Source organism: Cololabis saira, chromosome 4, assembly GCF_033807715.1.
Source record: "Cololabis saira isolate AMF1-May2022 chromosome 4, fColSai1.1, whole genome shotgun sequence".
In the NCBI taxonomy this organism is placed as follows: Eukaryota; Metazoa; Chordata; class Actinopteri; order Beloniformes; family Belonidae; genus Cololabis; species Cololabis saira.
Genome location: NC_084590.1, coordinates 10,148,506 through 10,172,206, shown reverse-complemented (window position 1 = coordinate 10,172,206; position 23,701 = coordinate 10,148,506). Strand labels below are relative to the sequence as shown.

General features: G+C 42.6%; 20 non-coding genes across 20 annotated transcripts; all 20 read right to left on the bottom strand.

Annotated features, from left to right (window-relative positions):
• Positions 1-1,863: 1,863 nt before the first annotated feature.
• On the bottom strand, positions 1,864-1,935 carry trnap-cgg (transfer RNA proline (anticodon CGG)). Its single transcript has one exon. It is a non-coding gene; the product is annotated as a tRNA-Pro (tRNA).
• An 849-nt stretch (positions 1,936-2,784) lies between these two features.
• Positions 2,785-2,856, bottom strand: trnap-cgg (transfer RNA proline (anticodon CGG)). The gene has a single exon. It is a non-coding gene; the product is annotated as a tRNA-Pro (tRNA).
• An 857-nt stretch (positions 2,857-3,713) lies between these two features.
• On the bottom strand, positions 3,714-3,785 carry trnap-cgg (transfer RNA proline (anticodon CGG)). Its single transcript has one exon. It is a non-coding gene; the product is annotated as a tRNA-Pro (tRNA).
• Positions 3,786-4,632: 847 nt separating this feature from the next.
• On the bottom strand, positions 4,633-4,704 carry trnap-cgg (transfer RNA proline (anticodon CGG)). The gene has a single exon. It is a non-coding gene; the product is annotated as a tRNA-Pro (tRNA).
• Positions 4,705-5,552: 848 nt separating this feature from the next.
• On the bottom strand, positions 5,553-5,624 carry trnap-cgg (transfer RNA proline (anticodon CGG)). The gene has a single exon. It is a non-coding gene; the product is annotated as a tRNA-Pro (tRNA).
• An 857-nt stretch (positions 5,625-6,481) lies between these two features.
• On the bottom strand, positions 6,482-6,553 carry trnap-cgg (transfer RNA proline (anticodon CGG)). Its single transcript has one exon. It is a non-coding gene; the product is annotated as a tRNA-Pro (tRNA).
• Positions 6,554-8,328: 1,775 nt separating this feature from the next.
• On the bottom strand, positions 8,329-8,400 carry trnap-cgg (transfer RNA proline (anticodon CGG)). The gene has a single exon. It is a non-coding gene; the product is annotated as a tRNA-Pro (tRNA).
• Positions 8,401-9,257: 857 nt separating this feature from the next.
• Positions 9,258-9,329, bottom strand: trnap-cgg (transfer RNA proline (anticodon CGG)). Its single transcript has one exon. It is a non-coding gene; the product is annotated as a tRNA-Pro (tRNA).
• A 2,696-nt stretch (positions 9,330-12,025) lies between these two features.
• On the bottom strand, positions 12,026-12,097 carry trnap-cgg (transfer RNA proline (anticodon CGG)). The gene has a single exon. It is a non-coding gene; the product is annotated as a tRNA-Pro (tRNA).
• Positions 12,098-12,954: 857 nt separating this feature from the next.
• trnap-ugg (transfer RNA proline (anticodon UGG)) lies at positions 12,955-13,026 on the bottom strand. The gene has a single exon. It is a non-coding gene; the product is annotated as a tRNA-Pro (tRNA).
• Positions 13,027-13,873: 847 nt separating this feature from the next.
• Positions 13,874-13,945, bottom strand: trnap-cgg (transfer RNA proline (anticodon CGG)). Its single transcript has one exon. It is a non-coding gene; the product is annotated as a tRNA-Pro (tRNA).
• Positions 13,946-14,802: 857 nt separating this feature from the next.
• trnap-ugg (transfer RNA proline (anticodon UGG)) lies at positions 14,803-14,874 on the bottom strand. The gene has a single exon. It is a non-coding gene; the product is annotated as a tRNA-Pro (tRNA).
• Positions 14,875-15,721: 847 nt separating this feature from the next.
• On the bottom strand, positions 15,722-15,793 carry trnap-cgg (transfer RNA proline (anticodon CGG)). Its single transcript has one exon. It is a non-coding gene; the product is annotated as a tRNA-Pro (tRNA).
• An 857-nt stretch (positions 15,794-16,650) lies between these two features.
• On the bottom strand, positions 16,651-16,722 carry trnap-ugg (transfer RNA proline (anticodon UGG)). The gene has a single exon. It is a non-coding gene; the product is annotated as a tRNA-Pro (tRNA).
• An 847-nt stretch (positions 16,723-17,569) lies between these two features.
• trnaa-cgc (transfer RNA alanine (anticodon CGC)) lies at positions 17,570-17,641 on the bottom strand. The gene has a single exon. It is a non-coding gene; the product is annotated as a tRNA-Ala (tRNA).
• An 835-nt stretch (positions 17,642-18,476) lies between these two features.
• Positions 18,477-18,548, bottom strand: trnap-cgg (transfer RNA proline (anticodon CGG)). Its single transcript has one exon. It is a non-coding gene; the product is annotated as a tRNA-Pro (tRNA).
• Positions 18,549-20,314: 1,766 nt separating this feature from the next.
• trnap-agg (transfer RNA proline (anticodon AGG)) lies at positions 20,315-20,386 on the bottom strand. Its single transcript has one exon. It is a non-coding gene; the product is annotated as a tRNA-Pro (tRNA).
• Positions 20,387-21,229: 843 nt separating this feature from the next.
• On the bottom strand, positions 21,230-21,301 carry trnap-agg (transfer RNA proline (anticodon AGG)). The gene has a single exon. It is a non-coding gene; the product is annotated as a tRNA-Pro (tRNA).
• An 843-nt stretch (positions 21,302-22,144) lies between these two features.
• Positions 22,145-22,216, bottom strand: trnap-agg (transfer RNA proline (anticodon AGG)). The gene has a single exon. It is a non-coding gene; the product is annotated as a tRNA-Pro (tRNA).
• Positions 22,217-23,060: 844 nt separating this feature from the next.
• On the bottom strand, positions 23,061-23,132 carry trnap-agg (transfer RNA proline (anticodon AGG)). The gene has a single exon. It is a non-coding gene; the product is annotated as a tRNA-Pro (tRNA).
• Between the last annotated feature and the right edge of the window lie 569 nt (positions 23,133-23,701).

The window sequence follows — 23,701 nt, the reverse complement described above, 5'->3', positions numbered from 1 at the left end:
GACAGAACTGACACTGTCAACACAGACCAGTGACCTGAGACAGCCGGCACGCGGCTGCGCGCGCATGTTGTTGTGATGACGTCGCCCCACAACACGGAAGTGCGCCGCGGATGTCAACACCGGGACGGCGTTCATGGCAGTGGGACTAAACTTGTGCCGGGATGCTCTGTGTATGTAGCGGGGGCGCTTTAGGAGACCGAGTGATCGGATGGCATCAAGACAGATGAGAGCCGCGGAGCTTGAAAGCTCCCGCGGAACAAAAGAGTAGGATTTGAGCACCATGTTGATGGAGAGATCTAGCCAGCTAGCCGAGAGCCGGGAGCCGGGAGCAGAGAGCAGAGAGCCCCGCCACGGATAAAGCCAGCCAGCGGTGCAATGACCGGAGAAAGGGCGCAGGCAGCCCCCTAGGGCGCAATCAGAGTGGCAGGGAGGGAGGAAATCCAATCCGAGACCCGTGAAGATGAGAGAGTCCTCGATCTCCGGAGCGTGAGTAGCACAATAAAAAGACTGAAATGCACAATCTGCAAGTTGTTGTGGCAGGATTGTGGAAACAATGTCAATAAAAACAGCGTTAAAAATAAACGTTAAAATAGAAAATAGAAAATAGACCGGCGGAGAAGCGGCGACATACACGCCAGCGTCCTCTCACACCGGAAGCTAACATGTGTACAAACTCCTAACATTAAATAACCGTTTTGATGTTCTCCAGTCAAGTTTCCACATCCCAGGACTGAGACAGTTCTAGATAAAGTCCGTCATGACATCCGCTCCAATACGGATAGTGGCAACATTTCAATCGTGGTCTCACAGTGCTGCATTTGACATGGTTGACCATAATACCTTGATAGACCGGTTGAAGAACTGGGTGGGACATTCTGGCACAGCACTTGCCTGGTTGTATTCCTATGAGTTTTGCTTAATGGAAGGGAAAACAACAATTTACTGGGGCTCGTCCGGGAATTGAACCCAGGACCTCTCGCACCCTAAGCAAGAATCATACTACTAGACCAACGAGCCAGAAAACCCATAACTGGCAACACATAAAATGTTTTTCTAAATTAAAAACCAAAGACCCATGTCACATCATCATCAACATTTAGAAACTCAAGTAGGGCTATTGACATGTGAGTGTGACTGTGAGACTGTGTTACATTGGGACGATCTCCATGGAAAAAACATCAATTCGATGACTGACTGCATTACCGAGTAGACTAATTTCTGCGACAAAGATGAGAAAATCAGACAGTCAGTCAGTGTTTCAATGGTAGACACAGGATATATTCCACCTCTGTGTCCAATGAGAGAAATCTGGACACAATTCTCTCTAATTACTCATAGGAACCTGGCTGACATCATACACCACCTGAATTCCACCACTTGCTGCCTTGATACTCTGGCAACAGGGTTTTTTAAGAGTGTTGCACATTGTATGTCCTCAGGGCTTTCAGACATTTTCAATAAGTCTCAGCTTTCACATATTGTTCCTCGGTGCCAGTCTAGAGAGGTCACTTATGAACAGCTATAGGCCCATATAAAACCTCCCCTTTCTTAGTAAAATCATAGAAAAAGCTGTTTTTCAACATGTGTACAAACTCCTAACTTTAAATAACTGTTTTGATGTTCTCCAGTCAAGTTTCCACATCCTAGCACTGAGACAGTACTACATAAATCCGTCATGACATCCGATCCAAAACGGATAGTGGCAACATTTCTATCGTGGTCTCACAGTGCTGCATTTGACCATAATACCTTGATAGACCGGTTGAAGAACTGGGTGGGACTTTCTGGCACAGCACTTGCCTGGTTGAAGTCCTATGAGTTTTGCTACTTGGAGGAGAAAACTACAATTTACATAAGTCACTGGGGCTCGTCCGGGAATTGAACCCGGGACCTCTCGCACCCGAAGCGAGAATCATACTACTAGACCAACGAGCCAGAAACCCCATAACTGGCAACACATAAAATGTTTTTCTAAATTCAAAAACCAAAGACCCATGTCACATCATCATCAACATTTAGAAACTCAAGTAGGGCTGTTGACATGTGAGTGTGACTGTGAGACTTTGTTAGATTGGGACGATATCCATGGAAACAACATCAATTCGATGACTGACTGCATTACAGAGTACACTCATTTCTGCGACAAAGTTGAGAAAATCAGACAGTCAGTCAGTGTTTCAATGATAGACACAGGATATATTCCACCTCTGTGTCCAATGAGAGAAACCTGGACACAATTCCGTCTAATTACTCATAGGAACCTGGCTGACATCATACACCACCTGAATTCCACCACTTGCTGCCTTGATACTCTGGCAACAGGGTTTTTTAAGAGTGTTGCACATTGTATGGCCTCAGGGCTTTAAAACATGTTTAATAAGTCTCAGCTTTCAGGTATTGTTCCTCTGTGCCAGTCTAGAGAGGTCACTTATGAACAGCTATAGGCCCGTATAAAACCTCCCCTTTCTTAGTAAAATCATAGAAAAAGCTGCTTTTGCAACGTGTGTATAACCTCCTAACATTAAATACCTGTTTTGATGTTCTGCAGTCACGTTTCCACATCCCAGCACTGAGACAGTTCTAGTTAAAGTCCGTCATGACATCCGATCCAAAACGGATAGTGGCAACATTTCTATCGTGGTCTCACAGTGCTGCATTTGACCATAATACCTTGATAGACCGGTTGAAGAACTGGGTGGGACTTTCTGGCACAGCACTTGCCTGGTTGAAGTCCTATGAGTTTTGCTACTTGGAGGAGAAAACTACAATTTACATAAGTCACTGGGGCTCGTCCGGGAATTGAACCCGGGACCTCTCGCACCCGAAGCGAGAATCATACTACTAGACCAACGAGCCAGAAACCCCATAACTGGCAACACATAAAATCTTTTTCTAAATTCAAAAACCAAAGACCCATGTCACATCATCATCAACATTTAGAACCTCAAGTAGGGCTGTTGACATGTGAGTGTGACTGTGAGACTGTGTTACATTGGGACGATTTCCATAGAAACAACATCAATTCGATGACTGACTGCATTACAGAGTACACTCATTTCTGCGACAAAGTTGAGAAAATCAGACAGTCAGTCAGTGTTTCAATGATAGACACAGGATATATTCCACTTCCGTGTCCAATGAGAGAAACCTGGACACAATTCCGTCTAATTACTCATAGGAACCTGGCTGACATCATACACCACCTGAATTCCACCACTTGCTGCCTTGATACTCTGGCAACAGGGTTTTTTAAGAGTGTTGCACATTGTATGGCCTCAGGGCTTTCAGACATTTTGAATAAGTCTCAGCTTTCAGGTATTGTTCCTCTGTGCCAGTCTAGAGAAGTCACTTATGAACAGCTATAGGCCCGTATAAAACATCCACTTTCTTAGTAAAATCGTAGAAAAAGCTATTTTTCAACGTGTGTACAAACTCCTAATATTAAATAACTGTTTTGATGTTCTGCAGTCACGTTTCCACATCCCAGCACTTAGACAGTTCTAGTGAAAGTCCGTCAGGAGATCCGCTCCAATACGGATAGTGGCAACATTTCAATCGTGGTCTCACAGTGCTGCATTTGACATGGTTGACCATAATACCTTGATACACCGGTTGAAGAACTGGGTGGGACTTTCTGCAACAACACTTGCCTGGTTGATGTCCTATGAGTTTTGCTACTTGGAGGAGAAAACTACAATTTACATAAGTCACTGGGGCTCGTCCGGGAATTGAACCCGGGACCTCTCGCACCCGAAGCGAGAATCATACTACTAGACCAACGAGCCATAAAACATATAACTGGCAACACATAAAATGTTTTTCTAAATTCAAAAACCAAAGACCCATGTCACATCATCATCAACATTTAGAAACACAAGTAGGGCTGTTGACATGTGAGTGTGACTGTGAGACTTTTTTAGATTGGGACGATATCCATGGAAACAACATCAATTCGATGACTGACTGCATTACAGAGTACACTAATTTCTGCGACAAAGTTGAGAAAATCAGACAGTCAGTCAGTGTTTCAATGGTAGACACAGGATATATTCCACCTCTGTGTCCAATGAGAGAAACCTGGACACAATTCCGTCTAATTACTCATAGGAACCTGGCTGACATCATACACCACCTGAATTTCACCACTTGCTGCCTTGATACTCTGGCAACAGGGTTTTTTAAGAGTGTTTCACATTGTATGGCCTCAGGGCTTTCAGACATTTTGAATAAGTCTCAGCTTTCAGGTATTGTTCCTCTGTGCCAGTCTAGAGGACACTTATGAACAGCTATAGGCCCGTATAAAACCTCCCCTTTCTTAGTAAAACCATAGAAAAAGCTGCTTTTGCAACGTGTGTATAACCTCCTAACATTAAATACCTGTTTTGATGTTCTGCAGTCACGTTTCCACATCCCAGCACTGAGACAGTTCTAGTTAAAGTTCGTCATGACATCCGATCCAAAACGGATAGTGGCAACATTTCTATCGTGGTCTCACAGTGCTGCATTTGAACATAATACCTTGATAGACCGGTTGAAGAACTGGGTGGGACTTTCTGGCACAGCACTTGCCTGGTTGAAGTCCTATGAGTTTTGCTACTTGGAGGAGAAAACTACAATTTACATAAGTCACTGGGGCTCGTCCGGGATTTGAACCCGGGACCTCTCGCACCCGAAGCGAGAATCATACTACTAGACCAACGAGCCAGAAACCCCATAACTGGCAACACATAAAATGTTTTTCTAAATTCAAAAACCAAAGATCCATGTCACATCATCATCAACATTTAGAAACTCAAGTAGGGCTGTTGACATGTGAGTGTGACTGTGAGACTTTGTTAGATTGGGACGATATCCATGGAAACAACATCAATTCGATGACTGACTGCATTACAGAGTACACTAATTTCTGCGACAAAGTTGAGAAAATCAGACAGTCAGTCAGTGTTTCAATGATAGACACAGGATATATTCCACCTCTGTGTCCAATGAGAGAAACCTGGACACAATTCCATCTAATTACTCATAGGAACCTGGCTGACATCATACACCACCTGAATTCCACCACTTGCTGCCTTGATACTCTGGCAACAGGTTTTTTAAGAGTGTTGCACATTGTATGGCCTCAGGGCTTTAAAACATGTTTAATAAGTCTCAGCTTTCAGGTATTGTTCCTCTGTGCCAGTCTAGAGAGGTCACTTATGAACAGCTATAGGCCCGTATAAAACCTCCCCTTTCTTAGTAAAATCATAGAAAAAGCTGCTTTTGCAACGTGTGTATAACCTCCTAACATTAAATACCTGTTTTGATGTTCTGCAGTCACGTTTCCACATCCCAGCACTGAGACAGTTCTAGTTAAAGTCCGTCATGACATCCGATCCAAAACGGATAGTGGCAACATTTCTATCGTGGTCTCACAGTGCTGCATTTGACCATAATACCTTGATAGACCGGTTGAAGAACTGGGTGGGACTTTCTGGCACAGCACTTGCCTGGTTGAAGTCCTATGAGTTTTGCTACTTGGAGGAGAAAACTACAATTTACATAAGTCACTGGGGCTCGTCCGGGAATTGAACCCGGGACCTCTCGCACCCGAAGCGAGAATCATACTACTAGACCAACGAGCCAGAAACCCCATAACTGGCAACACATAAAATGTTTTTCTAAATTCAAAAACCAAAGACCCATGTCACATCATCATCAACATTTAGAACCTCAAGTAGGGCTGTTGACATGTGAGTGTGACTGTGAGACTGTGTTACATTGGGACGATTTCCATAGAAACAACATCAATTCGATGACTGACTGCATTACAGAGTACACTCATTTCTGCGACAAAGTTGAGAAAATCAGACAGTCAGTCAGTGTTTCAATGATAGACACAGGATATATTCCACCTCCGTGTCCAATGAGAGAAACCTGGACACAATTCCGTCTAATTACTCATAGGAACCTGGCTGACATCATACACCACCTGAATTCCACCACTTGCTGCCTTGATACTCTGGCAACAGGGTTTTTTAAGAGTGTTGCACATTGTATGGCCTCAGGGCTTTCAGACATTTTGAATAAGTCTCAGCTTTCAGGTATTGTTCCTCTGTGCCAGTCTAGAGAAGTCACTTATGAACAGCTATAGGCCCGTATAAAACATCCACTTTCTTAGTAAAATCGTAGAAAAAGCTATTTTTCAACGTGTGTACAAACTCCTAATATTAAATAACTGTTTTGATGTTCTGCAGTCACGTTTCCACATCCCAGCACTTAGACAGTTCTAGTGAAAGTCCGTCAGGAGATCCGCTCCAATACGGATAGTGGCAACATTTCAATCGTGGTCTCACAGTGCTGCATTTGACATGGTTGACCATAATACCTTGATACACCGGTTGAAGAACTGGGTGGGACTTTCTGCAACAACACTTGCCTGGTTGATGTCCTATGAGTTTTGCTACTTGGAGGAGAAAACTACAATTTACATAAGTCACTGGGGCTCGTCCGGGAATTGAACCCGGGACCTCTCGCACCCGAAGCGAGAATCATATTACTAGACCAACGAGCCATAAAACATATAACTGGCAACACATAAAATGTTTTTCTAAATTCAAAAACCAAAGACCCATGTCACATCATCATCAACATTTAGAAACACAAGTAGGGCTGTTGACATGTGAGTGTGACTGTGAGACTTTTTTAGATTGGGACGATATCCATGGAAACAACATCAATTCGATGACTGACTGCATTACAGAGTACACTAATTTCTGCGACAAAGTTGAGAAAATCAGACAGTCAGTCAGTGTTTCAATGGTAGACACAGGATATATTCCACCTCTGTGTCCAATGAGAGAAACCTGGACACAATTCCGTCTAATTACTCATAGGAACCTGGCTGACATCATACACCACCTGAATTCCACCACTTGCTGCCTTGATACTCTGGCAACAGGGTTTTTTAAGAGTGTTGCACATTGTATGGCCTCAGGGCTTCAAGACATGCTTAATAAGTCTCAGCTTTCAGGTATTGTTCCTCGTTGCCAGTCTAGAAAGGTCATTTATGAACAGCTATAGGCCCGTATAAAACCTCCACTTTCTTAGTAAAATCATAGAAAAAGCTGCTTTTGCAACGTGTGTATAACCTCCTAACATTAAATACCTGTTTTGATGTTCTGCAGTCACGTTTCCACATCCCAGCACTGAGACAGTTCTAGTTAAAGTTCGTCATGACATCCGATCCAAAACGGATAGTGGCAACATTTCTATCGTGGTCTCACAGTGCTGCATTTGACCATAGTACCTTGATAGACCGGTTGAAGAACTGGGTGGGACTTTCTGGCACAGCACTTGCCTGGTTGAAGTCCTATGAGTTTTGCTACTTGGAGGAGAAAACTACAATTTACATAAGTCACTGGGGCTCGTCCGGGAATTGAACCCGGGACCTCTCGCACCCGAAGTGAGAATCATAGTACTAGACCAATGAGCCAGAAACCCCATAACTGGCAACACATAAAATGTTTTTCTAAATTCAAAAACCAAAGACCCATGTCACATCATCATCAACATTTAGAAACTCAAGTAGGGCTTTTGACATGTGAGTGTGACTGTGAGACTTTGTTAGATTGGGACGATATCCATGGAAACAACATCAATTCGATGACTGACTGCATTACAGAGTACACTCATTTCTGCGACAAAGTTGAGAAAATCAGACAGTCAGTCAGTGTTTCAATGATAGACACAGGATATATTCCACCTCTGTGTCCAATGAGAGAAACCTGGACACAAATCCGTCTAATTACTCATAGGAACCTGGCTGACATCATACACCACCTGAATTCCACCACTTGCTGCCTTGATACTCTGGCAACAGGGTTTTTTAAGAGTGTTGCACATTGTATGGCCTCAGGGCTTTAAAACATGTTTAATAAGTCTCAGCTTTCAGGTATTGTTCCTCTGTGCCAGTCTAGAGAGGTCACTTATGAACAGCTACTGTATAGGCCCGTATAAAACCTCCCCTTTCTTAGTAAAATCATAGAAAAAGCTGCTTTTGCAACGTGTGTATAACCTCCTAACATTAAATACCTGTTTTGATGTTCTGCAGTCACGTTTCCACATCCCAGCACTGAGACAGTTCTAGTTAAAGTCCGTCATGACATCCGATCCAAAACGGATAGTGGCAACATTTCTATCGTGGTCTCACAGTGCTGCATTTGACCATAATACCTTGATAGACCGGTTGAAGAACTGGGTGGGACTTTCTGGCACAGCACTTGCCTGGTTGAAGTCCTATGAGTTTTGCTACTTGGAGGAGAAAACTACAATTTACATAAGTCACTGGGGCTCGTCCGGGAATTGAACCCGGGACCTCTCTCACCCGAAGCGAGAATCATACTACTAGACCAACGAGCCAGAAACCCCATAACTGGCAACACATAAAATGTTTTTCTAAATTCAAAAACCAAAGACCCATGTCACATCATCATCAACATTTAGAACCTCAAGTAGGGCTGTTGACATGTGAGTGTGACTGTGAGACTGTGTTACATTGGGACGATTTCCATAGAAACAACATCAATTCGATGACTGACTGCATTACAGAGTACACTCATTTCTGCGACAAAGTTGAGAAAATCAGACAGTCAGTCAGTGTTTCAATGATAGACACAGGATATATTCCACCTCCGTGTCCAATGAGAGAAACCTGGACACAATTCCGTCTAATTACTCATAGGAACCTGGCTGACATCATACACCACCTGAATTCCACCACTTGCTGCCTTGATACTCTGGCAACAGGGTTTTTTAAGAGTGTTGCACATTGTATGGCCTCAGGGCTTTCAGACATTTTGAATAAGTCTCAGCTTTCAGGTATTGTTCCTCTGTGCCAGTCTAGAGAAGTCACTTATGAACAGCTATAGGCCCGTATAAAACATCCACTTTCTTAGTAAAATCGTAGAAAAAGCTATTTTTCAACGTGTGTACAAACTCCTAATATTAAATAACTGTTTTGATGTTCTGCAGTCACGTTTCCACATCCCAGCACTTAGACAGTTCTAGTGAAAGTCCGTCAGGAGATCCGCTCCAATACGGATAGTGGCAACATTTCAATCGTGGTCTCACAGTGCTGCATTTGACATGGTTGACCATAATACCTTGATACACCGGTTGAAGAACTGGGTGGGACTTTCTGCAACAACACTTGCCTGGTTGATGTCCTATGAGTTTTGCTACTTGGAGGAGAAAACTACAATTTACATAAGTCACTGGGGCTCGTCCGGGAATTGAACCCGGGACCTCTCGCACCCGAAGCGAGAATCATACTACTAGACCAACGAGCCATAAAACATATAACTGGCAACACATAAAATGTTTTTCTAAATTCAAAAACCAAAGACCCATGTCACATCATCATCAACATTTAGAAACACAAGTAGGGCTGTTGACATGTGAGTGTGACTGTGAGACTTTTTTAGATTGGGACGATATCCATGGAAACAACATCAATTCGATGACTGACTGCATTACAGAGTACACTAATTTCTGCGACAAAGTTGAGAAAATCAGACAGTCAGTCAGTGTTTCAATGGTAGACACAGGATATATTCCACCTCTGTGTCCAATGAGAGAAACCTGGACACAATTCCGTCTAATTACTCATAGGAACCTGGCTGACATCATACACCACCTGAATTCCACCACTTGCTGCCTTGATACTCTGGCAACAGGGTTTTTTAAGAGTGTTGCACATTGTATGGCCTCAGGGCTTCAAGACATGCTTAATAAGTCTCAGCTTTCAGGTATTGTTCCTCGTTGCCAGTCTAGAAAGGTCATTTATGAACAGCTATAGGCCCGTATAAAACCTCCCCTTTCTTAGTAAAATCATAGAAAAAGCTGCTTTTGCAACGTGTGTATAACCTCCTAACATTAAATACCTGTTTTGATGTTCTGCAGTCACGTTTCCACATCCCAGCACTGAGACAGTTCTAGTTAAAGTTCGTCATGACATCCGATCCAAAACGGATAGTGGCAACATTTCTATCGTGGTCTCACAGTGCTGCATTTGACCATAGTACCTTGATAGACCGGTTGAAGAACTGGGTGGGACTTTCTGGCACAGCACTTGCCTGGTTGAAGTCCTATGAGTTTTGCTACTTGGAGGAGAAAACTACAATTTACATAAGTCACTGGGGCTCGTCCGGGAATTGAACCCGGGACCTCTCGCACCCGAAGTGAGAATCATAGTACTAGACCAATGAGCCAGAAACCCCATAACTGGCAACACATAAAATGTTTTTCTAAATTCAAAAACCAAAGACCCATGTCACATCATCATCAACATTTAGAAACTCAAGTAGGGCTGTTGACATGTGAGTGTGACTGTGAGACTTTGTTAGATTGGGACGATATCCATGGAAACAACATCAATTCGATGACTGACTGCATTACAGAGTACACTCATTTCTGCGACAAAGTTGAGAAAATCAGACAGTCAGTCAGTGTTTCAATGATAGACACAGGATATATTCCACCTCTGTGTCCAATGAGAGAAACCTGGACACAAATCCGTCTAATTACTCATAGGAACCTGGCTGACATCATACACCACCTGAATTCCACCACTTGCTGCCTTGATACTCTGGCAACAGGGTTTTTTAAGAGTGTTGCACATTGTATGGCCTCAGGGCTTTAAAACATGTTTAATAAGTCTCAGCTTTCAGGTATTGTTCCTCTGTGCCAGTCTAGAAAGGTCATTTATGAACAGCTATAGGCCCGTATAAAACCTCCCCTTTCTTAGTAAAATCATAGAAAAAGCTGCTTTTGCAACGTGTGTATAACCTCCTAACATTAAATACCTGTTTTGATGTTCTGCAGTCACGTTTCCACATCCCAGCACTGAGACAGTTCTAGTTAAAGTTCGTCATGACATCCGATCCAAAACGGATAGTGGCAACATTACTATCGTGGTCTCACAGTGCTGCATTTGACCATAGTACCTTGATAGACCGGTTGAAGAACTGGGTGGGACTTTCTGGCACAGCACTTGCCTGGTTGAAGTCCTATGAGTTTTGCTACTTGGAGGAGAAAACTACAATTTACATAAGTCACTGGGGCTCGTCCGGGAATTGAACCCGGGACCTCTCGCACCCGAAGTGAGAATCATAGTACTAGACCAATGAGCCAGAAACCCCATAACTGGCAACACATAAAATGTTTTTCTAAATTCAAAAACCAAAGACCCATGTCACATCATCATCAACATTTAGAAACTCAAGTAGGGCTGTTGACATGTGAGTGTGACTGTGAGACTGTGTTACATTGGGACGATTTCCATAGAAACAACATCAATTCGATGACTGACTGCATTACAGAGTACACTCATTTCTGCGACAAAGTTGAGAAAATCAGACAGTCAGTCAGTGTTTCAATGATAGACACAGGATATATTCCACCTCTGTGTCCAATGAGAGAAACCTGGACACAAATCCGTCTAATTACTCATAGGAACCTGGCTGACATCATACACCACCTGAATTCCACCACTTGCTGCCTTGATACTCTGGCAACAGGGTTTTTTAAGAGTGTTGCACATTGTATGGCCTCAGGGCTTTAAAACATGTTTAATAAGTCTCAGCTTTCAGGTATTGTTCCTCTGTGCCAGTCTAGAGAGGTCACTTATGAACAGCTACTGTATAGGCCCGTATAAAACCTCCCCTTTCTTAGTAAAATCATAGAAAAAGCTGCTTTTGCAACGTGTGTATAACCTCCTAACATTAAATACTTGTTTTGATGTTCTGCAGTCACGTTTCCACATCCCAGCACTGAGACAGTTCTAGTTAAAGTCCGTCATGACATCCGATCCAAAACGGATAGTGGCAACATTTCTATCGTGGTCTCACAGTGCTGCATTTGACCATAATACCTTGATAGACCGGTTGAAGAACTGGGTGGGACTTTCTGGCACAGCACTTGCCTGGTTGAAGTCCTATGAGTTTTGCTACTTGGAGGAGAAAACTACAATTTACATAGGTCACTGGGGCTCGTCCGGGAATTGAACCCGGGACCTCTCGCACCCGAAGCGAGAATCATACTACTAGACCAACGAGCCAGAAAACCCATAACTTGCAACGCATAAAATGTTTTTCTAAATTTAAAAACCAAAGACCCATGTCACATCATCATCAACATTTAGAAACCCAAGTAGGGCTGTTGACATGTGAGTGTGACTGTGAGACTGTGTTACATTGGGACGATCTCCATGGAAACAACATCAATTCGATGACTGACTGCATTACAGAGTACACTAATTTCTGCGACAAAGTTGAGAAAATCAGACAGTCAGTCAGTGTTTCAATGATAGACACAGGATATATTCCACCTCTGTGTCCAATGAGAGACACCTGGACACAATTCCGTCTAATTACTCATAGGAACTTGGCTGACATCATACACCACCTGAATTCCACCACTTGCTGCCTTGATACTCTGGCAACAGGGTTTTTTAAGAGTGTTGCACATTGTATGGCCTCAGGGCTTTCAGACATTTTGAATAAGTCTCAGCTTTCAGGTATTGTTCCTCTGTGCCAGTCTAGAGAGGTCACTTATGAACAGCTATAGGCCCATATAAAACATCCACTTTATTAGTAAAATCGTAGAAAAAGCTATTTTTCAACGTGTGTACAAACTCCTAATATTAAATAACTGTTTTGATGTTCTGCAGTCACGTTTCCACATCCCAGCACTTAGACAGTTCTAGTGAAAGTCCGTCATGAGATCCGCTCCAATACGGATAGTGGCAACATTTCAATCGTGGTCTCACAGTGCTGCATTTGACTTGGTTGACCATAATACCTTGATACATCGGTTGAAGAACTGGGTGGGACTTTCTGCAACATCACTTGCCTGGTTGAAGTCCTATGAGTTTTGCTACTTGGAGGAGAAAACTACAATTTACATAAGTCACTGGGGCTCGTCCGGGAATTGAACCCGGGACCTCTCGCACCCAAAGCGAGAATCATACTACTAAACCAACGAGCCATAAAACTTATAACTGGCAACACATAAAATGTTTTTCTAAATTAAAATACCAAAGACCCATGTCACATCATCATCAACATTTAGAAACTCAAGTAAGGCTGTTGACATGTGAGTGTGACTGTGAGACTTTGTTAGATTGGGACGATATCCATGGAAACAACATAAATTCGATGACTGACTGCATTACAGAGTACACTAATTTCTGCGACAATGTTGAGAAAATCAGACAGTCAGTCAGTGTTTCAATGATAGACACAGGATATATTCCTCCTCTGTGTCCAATGAGAGAAACCTGGACACAATTCCCTCTAATTACTCATAGGAACCTGGCTGACATCATACACCACCTGAATTTCACCACTTGCTGCCTTGATACTCTGGCAACAGGGTTTTTTAAGAGTGTTTCACATTGTATGGCCTCAGGGCTTTCAGACATTTTGAATAAGTCTCAGCTTTCAGGTATTGTTCCTCTGTGCCAGTCTAGAGGACACTTATGAACAGCTATAGGCCCGTATAAAACCTCCCCTTTCTTAGTAAAACCATAGAAAAAGCTGCTTTTGCAACGTGTGTATAACCTCCTAACATTAAATACCTGTTTTGATGTTCTGCAGTCACGTTTCCACATCCCAGCACTGAGACAGTTCTAGTTAAAGTTCGTCATGACATCCGATCCAAAACGGATAGTGGCAACATTTCTATCGTGGTCTCACAGTGCTGCATTTGAACATAATACCTTGATAGACCGGTTGAAGAACTGGGTGGGACTTTCTGGCACAGCACTTGCCTGGTTGAAGTCCTATGAGTTTTGCTACTTGGAGGAGAAAACTACAATTCACATAAGTCACTGGGGCTCGTCCGGGAATTGAACCCGGGACCTCTCGCACCCGAAGCGAGAATCATACTACTAGACCAACGAGCCAGAAAACCCATAACTTGCAACGCATAAAATGTTTTTCTAAATTTAAAAACCAAAGACCCATGTCACATCATCATCAACATTTAGAAACCCAAGTAGGGCTGTTGACATGTGAGTGTGACTGTGAAACTGTGTTACATTGGGACGATCTCCATGGAAACAACATCAATTCGATGACTGACTGCATTACAGAGTACACTCATTTCTGCGACAAAGTTGAGAAAATCAGACAGTCAGTCAGTGTTTCAATGATAGACACAGGATATATTCCACCTCTGTGTCCAATGAGAGAAACCTGGACACAATTCCGTCTAATTACTCATAGGAACTTGGCTGACATCATACACCACCTGAATTCCACCACTTGCTGCCTTGATACTCTGGCAACAGGGTTTTTTAAGAGTGTTGCACATTGTATGGCCTCAGGGCTTTCAGACATTTTGAATAAGTCTCAGCTTTCAGGTATTGTTCCTCTGTGCCAGTCTAGAGAGGTCACTTATGAACAGCTATAGGCCCATATAAAACATCCACTTTATTAGTAAAATCGTAGAAAAAGCTATTTTTCAACGTGTGTACAAACTCCTAATATTAAATAACTGTTTTGATGTTCTGCAGTCACGTTTCCACATCCCAGCACTTAGACAGTTCTAGTGAAAGTCCTTCATGAGATCCGCTCCAATACGGATAGTGGCAACATTTCAATCGTGGTCTCACAGTGCTGCATTTGACTTGGTTGACCATAATACCTTGATACATCGGTTGAAGAACTGGGTGGGACTTTCTGCAACATCACTTGCCTGGTTGAAGTCCTATGAGTTTTGCTACTTGGAGGAGAAAACTACAATTTACATAAGTCACTGGGGCTCATCCGGGAATTGAACCCGGGACCTCTCGCACCCAAAGCGAGAATCATACTACTAGACCAACGAGCCATAAAACTTATAACTGGCAACACATAAAATGTTTTTCTAAATTAAAATACCAAAGACCCATGTCACATCATCATCAACATTTAGAAACTCAAGTAGGGCTGTTGACATGTGAGTGTGACTGTGAGACTTTGTTAGATTGGGACGATATCCATGGAAACAACATAAATTCGATGACTGACTGCATTACAGAGTACACTAATTTCTGCGACAAAGTTGAGAAAATCAGACAGTCAGTCAGTGTTTCAATGATAGACACAGGATATATTCCACCTCTGTGTCCAATGAGAGAAACCTGGACACAATTCCCTCTAATTACTCATAGGAACCTGGCTGACATCATACACCACCTGAATTTCACCACTTGCTGCCTTGATACTCTGGCAACAGGGTTTTTTAAGAGTTTTTCACATTGTATGGCCTCAGGGCTTTCAGACATTTTGAATAAGTCTCAGCTTTCAGGTATTGTTCCTCTGTGCCAGTCTAGAGGACTCTTATGAACAGCTATAGGCCCGTATAAAACCTCCCCTTTCTTAGTAAAACCATAGAAAAAGCTGCTTTTGCAACGTGTGTATAACCTCCTAACATTAAATACCTGTTTTGATGTTCTGCAGTCACGTTTCCACATCCCAGCACTGAGACAGTTCTAGTTAAAGTTCGTCATGACATCCGATCCAAAACGGATAGTGGCAACATTTCTATCGTGGTCTCACAGTGCTGCATTTGAACATAATACCTTGATAGACCGGTTGAAGAACTGGGTGGGACTTTCTGGCACAGCACTTGCCTGGTTGAAGTCCTATGAGTTTTGCTACTTGGAGGAGAAAACTACAATTCACATAAGTCACTGGGGCTCGTCCGGGAATTGAACCCGGGACCTCTCGCACCCGAAGCGAGAATAATACTACTAGACCAACGAGCCAGAAAACCCATAACTTGCAACGCATAAAATGTTTTTCTAAATTTAAAAACCAAAGACCCATGTCACATCATCATCAACATTTAGAAACCCAAGTAGGGCTGTTGACATGTGAGTGTGACTGTGAAACTGTGTTACATTGGGACGATCTCCATGGAAACAACATCAATTCGATGACTGACTGCATTACAGAGTACACTCATTTCTGCGACAAAGTTGAGAAAATCAGACAGTCAGTCAGTGTTTCAATGATAGACACAGGATATATTCCACCTCTGTGTCCAATGAGAGAAACCTGGACACAATTCCGTCTAATTACTCATAGGAACTTGGCTGACATCATACACCACCTGAATTCCACCACTTGCTGCCTTGATACTCTGGCAACAGGGTTTTTTAAGAGTGTTGCACATTGTATGGCCTCAGGGCTTTCAGACATTTTGAATAAGTCTCAGCTTTCAGGTATTGTTCCTCTGTGCCAGTCTAGAGAGGTCACTTATGAACAGCTATAGGCCCATATAAAACATCCACTTTATTAGTAAAATCGTAGAAAAAGCTATTTTTCAACGTGTGTACAAACTCCTAATATTAAATAACTGTTTTGATGTTCTGCAGTCACGTTTCCACATCCCAGCACTTAGACAGTTCTAGTGAAAGTCCGTCATGAGATCCGCTCCAATACGGATAGTGGCAACATTTCAATCGTGGTCTCACAGTGCTGCATTTGACTTGGTTGACCATAATACCTTGATACATCGGTTGAAGAACTGGGTGGGACTTTCTGCAACATCACTTGCCTGGTTGAAGTCCTATGAGTTTTGCTACTTGGAGGAGAAAACTACAATTTACATAAGTCACTGGGGCTCGTCCGGGAATTGAACCCGGGACCTCTCGCACCCAAAGCGAGAATCATACTACTAGACCAACGAGCCATAAAACTTATAACTGGCAACACATAAAATGTTTTTCTAAATTAAAATACCAAAGACCCATGTCACATCATCATCAACATTTAGAAACTCAAGTAGGGCTGTTGACATGTGAGTGTGACTGTGAGACTTTGTTAGATTGGGACGATATCCATGGAAACAACATAAATTCGATGACTGACTGCATTACAGAGTACACTAATTTCTGCGACAAAGTTGAGAAAATCAGACAGTCAGTCAGTGTTTCAATGATAGACACAGGATATATTCCACCTCTGTGTCCAATGAGAGAAACCTGGACACAATTCCCTCTAATTACTCATAGGAACCTGGCTGACATCATACACCACCTGAATTTCACCACTTGCTGCCTTGATACTCTGGCAACAGGGTTTTTTAAGAGTGTTTCACATTGTATGGCCTCAGGGCTTTCAGACATTTTGAATAAGTCTCAGCTTTCAGGTATTGTTCCTCTGTGCCAGTCTAGAGGACACTTATGAACAGCTATAGGCCCGTATAAAACCTCCCCTTTCTTAGTAAAACCATAGAAAAAGCTGCTTTTGCAACGTGTGTATAACCTCCTAACATTAAATACCTGTTTTGATGTTCTGCAGTCACGTTTCCACATCCCAGCACTGAGACAGTTCTAGTTAAAGTTCGTCATGACATCCGATCCAAAACGGATAGTGGCAACATTTCTATCGTGGTCTCACAGTGCTGCATTTGAACATAATACCTTGATAGACCGGTTGAAGAACTGGTTGGGACTTTCTGGCACAGCACTTGCCTGGTTGAAGTCCTATGAGTTTTGCTACTTGGAGGAGAAAACTACAATTCACATAAGTCACTGGGGCTCGTCCGGGAATTGAACCCGGGACCTCTCGCACGCGAAGCGAGAATAATACTACTAGACCAACGAGCCAGAAACAACACATAAAATGTTTTTCTAAATTAAAATACCAAAGACCCATGTCACATCATCATCAACATTTAGAAACTCAAGTAGGGCTGTTGACATGTGAGTGTGACTGTGAGACTTTGTTAGATTGGGACGATATCCATGGAAACAACATAAATTCGATGACTGACTGCATTACAGAGTACACTAATTTCTGCGACAATGTTGAGAAAATCAGACAGTCAGTCAGTGTTTCAATGATAGACACAGGATATATTCCACCTCTGTGTCCAATGAGAGAAACCTGGACACAATTCCCTCTAATTACTCATAGGAACCTGGCTGACATCATACACCACCTGAATTTCACCACTTGCTGCCTTGATACTCTGGCAACAGGGTTTTTTAAGAGTGTTTCACATTATATGGCCTCAGGGCTTTCAGACATTTTCAATAAGTCTCAGCTTTCAGGTATTGTTCCTCTGTGCCAGTCTAGAGGACACTTTTGAACAGCTATAGGCCCGTATAAAACCTCCCCTTTCTTAGTAAAACCATAGAAAAAGCTGCTTTTGCAACGTGTGTATAACCTCCTAACATTAAATACCTGTTTTGATGTTCTGCAGTCACGTTTCCACATCCCAGCACTGAGACAGTTCTAGTTAAAGTTCGTCATGAAATCCGATCCAAAACGGATAGTGGCAACATTTCTATCGTGGTCTCACAGTGCTGCATTTGAACATAATACCTTGATAGACCGGTTGAAGAACTGGGTGGGACTTTCTGGCACAGCACTTGCCTGGTTGAAGTCCTATGAGTTTTGCTACTTGGAGGAGAAAACTACAATTCACATAAGTCACTGGGGCTCGTCCGGGAATTGAACCCGGGACCTCTCGCACCCGAAGCGATAATCATACTACTAGACCAACGAGCCAGAAAACCCATAACTTGCAACGCATAAAATGTTTTTCTAAATTTAAAAACCAAAGACCCATGTCACATCATCATCAACATTTAGAAACCCAAGTAGGGCTGTTGACATGTGAGTGTGACTGTGAGACTGTGTTACATTGGGACGATCTCCATGGAAACAACATCAATTCGATGACTGACTGCATTACAAAGTACACTCATTTCTGCGACAAAGTTGAGAAAATCAGACAGTCAGTCAGTGTTTCAATGATAGACACAGGATATATTCCACCTCTGTGTCCAATGAGAGAAACCTGGACACAATTCCGTCTAATTACTCATAGGAACTTGGCTGACATCATAAACCACCTGAATTCCACCACTTGCTGCCTTGATACTCTGGCAACAGGGTTTTTTAAGAGTGTTGCACATTGTATGGCCTCAGGGCTTTCAGACATTTTGAATAAGTCTCAGCTTTCAGGTATTGTTCCTCGGTGCCAGTCTAGAGAGGTCACTTATGAACAGCTATAGGCCCATATAAAACATCCACTTTATTAGTAAAATCGTAGAAAAAGCTATTTTTCAACGTGTGTACAAACTCCTAATATTAAATAACTGTTTTGATGTTCTGCAGTCACGTTTCCACATCCCAGCACTTAGACAGTTCTAGTGAAAGTCTGTCATGAGATCCGCTCCAATACGGATAGTGGCAACATTTCAATCGTGGTCTCACAGTGCTGCATTTGACAAGGTTGACCATAATACCTTGATACACCGGTTGAAGAACTGGGTGGGACTTTCTGGCACAGCACTTGCCTGGTTGAATTCCTATGAGTTTTGCTTATTGGAGGGGAAAACTACAATTTACTGGGGCTCGTCCGGGAATTGAACCCGGGACCTCTCGCACCCTTAGCGAGAATCATACTACTAGACCAACGAGCCAGAAAACCCATAACTGGCAACACATAAAATGTTTTTCTAAATTAAAAACCAAAGACCCATGTCACATCATCATCAACATTTAGAAATTCAAGTAGGGCTGTTGACATGTGAGTGTGACTGTGAGACTGTGTTAGATTGGGACGATCTCCAGGGAAACAACATCAATTCGATGACTGACTGCATTACCGAGTAGACTAATTTCTGCGACAAAGTTGAGAAAATCAGACAGTCAGTCAGTGTTTCAATGGTAGACACAGGATATATTCCACCTCTGTGTCCAAGGAGAGAAATCTGGACACAATTCTCTCTAATTACTCATAGGAACCTGGCTGACATCATACACCACCTGAATTCCACCACTTGCTGCCTTGATACTCTGGCAACAGGGTTTTTTAAGAGTGTTGCACATTGTATGGCCTCAGGGCTTTCAGACATTTTCAATAAGTCTCAGCTTTCAGGTATTGTTCCTCGGTGCCAGTCTAGAGAGGTCAATTATGAACACCTATAGGCCCGTATAAAACCTCCCCTTTCTTAGTAAGATCATAGAAAAAGCTGTTTTTCAACATGTGTACAAACTCCTAACATTAAATAACTGTTTTGATGTTCTCCAGTCAAGTTTCCACATCCCAGCACTGAGACAGTTCTAGATAAATCCGTCATGACATCCGCTCCAATACGGATAGTGGCAACACTTCAATCGTGGTCTCACAGTGCTGCATTTGACATGGTTGACCATAATACCTTGATAGACTGGTTGAAGAACTGGGTGGGACTTTCTGGCACAGCACTTGCCTGGTTGAATTCATATGAGTTTTGCTTATTTGAGGGGAAAACTACAATTTACTGCGGCTCGTCCGGGAATTGAACCCTGGACCTCTCGCACCCTAAGCGAGAATCATACTACTAGACCAACGAGCCAGAAAACCCATAACTGGCAACACATAAAATGTTTTTCTAAATTAAAAACCAAAGACCCATGTCACATCATCAACATTTAGAAACTCAAGTAGGGCTGTTTACATGTGAGTGTGACTGTGAGACTGTGTTAGATTGGGACGATCTCCAGGGAAACAACATCAATTCGATGACTGACTGCATTACCGAGTAGACTAATTTCTGCGACAAAGTTGAGAAAATCAGACAGTCAGTCAGTGTTTCAATGGTAGACACAGGATATATTCCACCTCTGTGTCCAAGGAGAGAAATCTGGACACAATTCTCTCTAATTACTCATAGGAACCTGGCTGACATCATACACCACCTGAATTCCACCACTTGCTGCCTTGATACTCTGGCATCAGGGTTTTTTAAGAGTGTTGCACATTGTATGGCCTCATGGCTTTCAGACATTTTCAATAAGTCTCAGCTTTCAGGTATTGTTCCTCGGTGCCAGTCTAGAGAGGTCACTTATGAACACCTATAGGCCCGTATAAAACCTCCCCTTTCATAGTAAAATCATAGAAAAAGCTGTTTTTCAAAATGTGTACAAACTCCTAACATTAAATAACTGTTTTGATGTTCTCCAGTCAAGTTTCCACATCCCAGCACTGAGACAGTTCTAGATTAATCCGTCATGACATCCGCTCCAATACGGATAGTGGCAACATTTCAATCGTGGTCTCAAAAAGCTGCATTTGACATGGTTGACCATAATACCTTGATAGACCGGTTGAAGAACTGGGTGGGACTTTCTGGCACAGCACTTGCCTGGTTGAATTCCTATGCGTTTTGCTTATTGGAGGGGAAAACTACAACTTACTGGGGCTCGTCCGGGAATTGAACCCGGGACCTCTCGCACCCTAAGCGAGAATCATACTACTAGACCAACGAGCCAGAAAACCCATAACTGGCAACACATGAAATGTTTTTCTAAATTAAAAACCAAAGACCCATGTCACATCATCAACATTTAGAAACTCAAGTAGGGCTGTTGACATGTGAGTGTGACTGTGAGACTGTGTTAGATTGGGACGATCTCCAGGGAAACAACATCAATTCGATGACTGACTGCATTACCGAGTAGACTAATTTCTGCGACAAAGTTGAGAAAATCAGACAGTCAGTCAGTGTTTCAATGGTAGACACAGGATATATTCCACCTCTGTGTCCAATGAGAGAAATCTCTACACAATTCTCTCTAATTACTCATAGGAACCTGGCTGACATCATACACCACCTGAATTCCACCACTTGCTGCCTTGATACTCTGGCAACAGGGTTTTTTAAAAGTGTTGCACATTGTATGGCCTCAGGGCTTTCAGACATTTTCAATAAGTCTCAGCTTTCAGGTATTGTTCCTCGGTGCCAGTCTAGAGAGGTCACTTATGAACACCTATAGGCCCGTATAAAACCTCCCCTTTCTTAGTAAAATCATAGAAAAAGCTGTTTTTCAACATGTGTACAAACTCCTAACATTAAATAACTGTTTTGATGTTCTCCAGTCAAGTTTCCACATCCTAGCACTGAGACAGTTCTAGATTAATCCGTCATGACATCCGCTCCAATACGGATAGTGGCAACATTTCAATCGTGGTCTCACAGTGCTGCATTTGACATGGTTGACCATAATACCTTGATAGACCGGTTGAAGAACTGGGTGGGACTTTCTGGCACACCACTTGCCTGGTTGAATTCCTATGAGTTTTGCTTATTGGAGGGGAAAACTACAACTTACTGGGGCTCATCCGGGAATTGAACCCGGGACCTCTCGCACCCTAAGCGAGAATCATACTACTAGACCAACGAGCCAGAAAACCCACAACTGGCAACACATGAAATGTTTTTCTAAATTAAAAACCAAAGACCCATGTCACATCATCAACATTTAGAAACTCAAGTAGGGCTGTTGACATGTGAGTGTGACTGTGAGACTGTGTTAGATTGGGACGATCTCCAGGGAAACAACATCAATTCGATGACTGACTGCATTACCGAGTAGACTAATTTCTGCGACAAAGTTGAGAAAATCAGACAGTCAGTCAGTGTTTCAATGGTAGACACAGGATATATTCCACCTCTGTGTCCAATGAGAGAAATCTCTACACAATTCTCTCTAATTACTCATAGGAACCTGGCTGACATCATACACCACCTGAATTCCCCCACTTGCTGCCTTGATACTCTGGCAACAGGGTTTTTTAAGAGTGTTGCACATTGTATGGCCTCAGGGCTTTCCGACATTTTCAATAAGTCCCAGCTTTCAGGTATTGTTCCTCGGTGCCAGTCTAGAGAGGTCACTTATGAACACCTATAAGCCCGTATAAAACCTCCCCTTTCTTAGAAAAATCATAGAAAAAGCTGTTTTTCAACATGTGTACAAACTCCTAACATTAAATAACTGTTTTGATTTTCTCCAGTCAAGTTTCCACATCCTAGCACTGAGACAGTTCTAGATGAAGTCCGTCATGACATCCGCTCCAATACGGATAGTGGCAACATTTCAATCGTTGTCTCACAGTGCTGCATTTGACATGGTTGACCATAATACCTTGATAGACCGGTTGAAGAACTGGGTGGGACTTTCTGGCACAGCACTTGCCTGGTTGAATTCCCATGAGTTTTGCTTATTGGAGGGGAAAACTACAATTTACTGGGGCTCGTCCGGGAATTGAACCCGGGACCTCTCGCACCCTAAGCGAGAATCATACTACTAGACCAACGAGCCAGAAAACCCATAACTGGCAACACATAAAATGTTTTTCTAAATTAAAAACCAAAGACCCATGTCACATCATCATCAACATTTAGAAACTCAAGTAGGACTGTTGACATGTGAGTGTGACTGTGAGACTGTGTTAGATTGGGACGATCACCATGGAAAAAACATCAATTCGATGACTGACTGCATTACTGAGTAGACTAATTTCTGCATCAAAAAGTTGAGAAAATCAGACAATCAGTCAGTGTTTCAATAGTAGACACAGGATATATTCCACCTCTGTGTCCAATGAGAGAAATCTGGACACAATTCTCTCTAATTACTCATAGGAACCTGGCTGACATCATACACCACCTGAATTCCACCACTTGCTGCCTTGATACTCTGGCAACAGGGTTTTTTAAGAGTGTTGCACATTGTATGGCCTCAGGGCTTTTAGACATTTTCAATAAGTCTCAGCTTTCAGGTATTGTTCCTCGGTGCCAGTCTAGAGAGGTCACTTATGAACACCTATAGGCCCGTATAAAACCTCCCCTTTCTTAGTAAAATCATAGAAAAAGCTGTTTTTCAACATG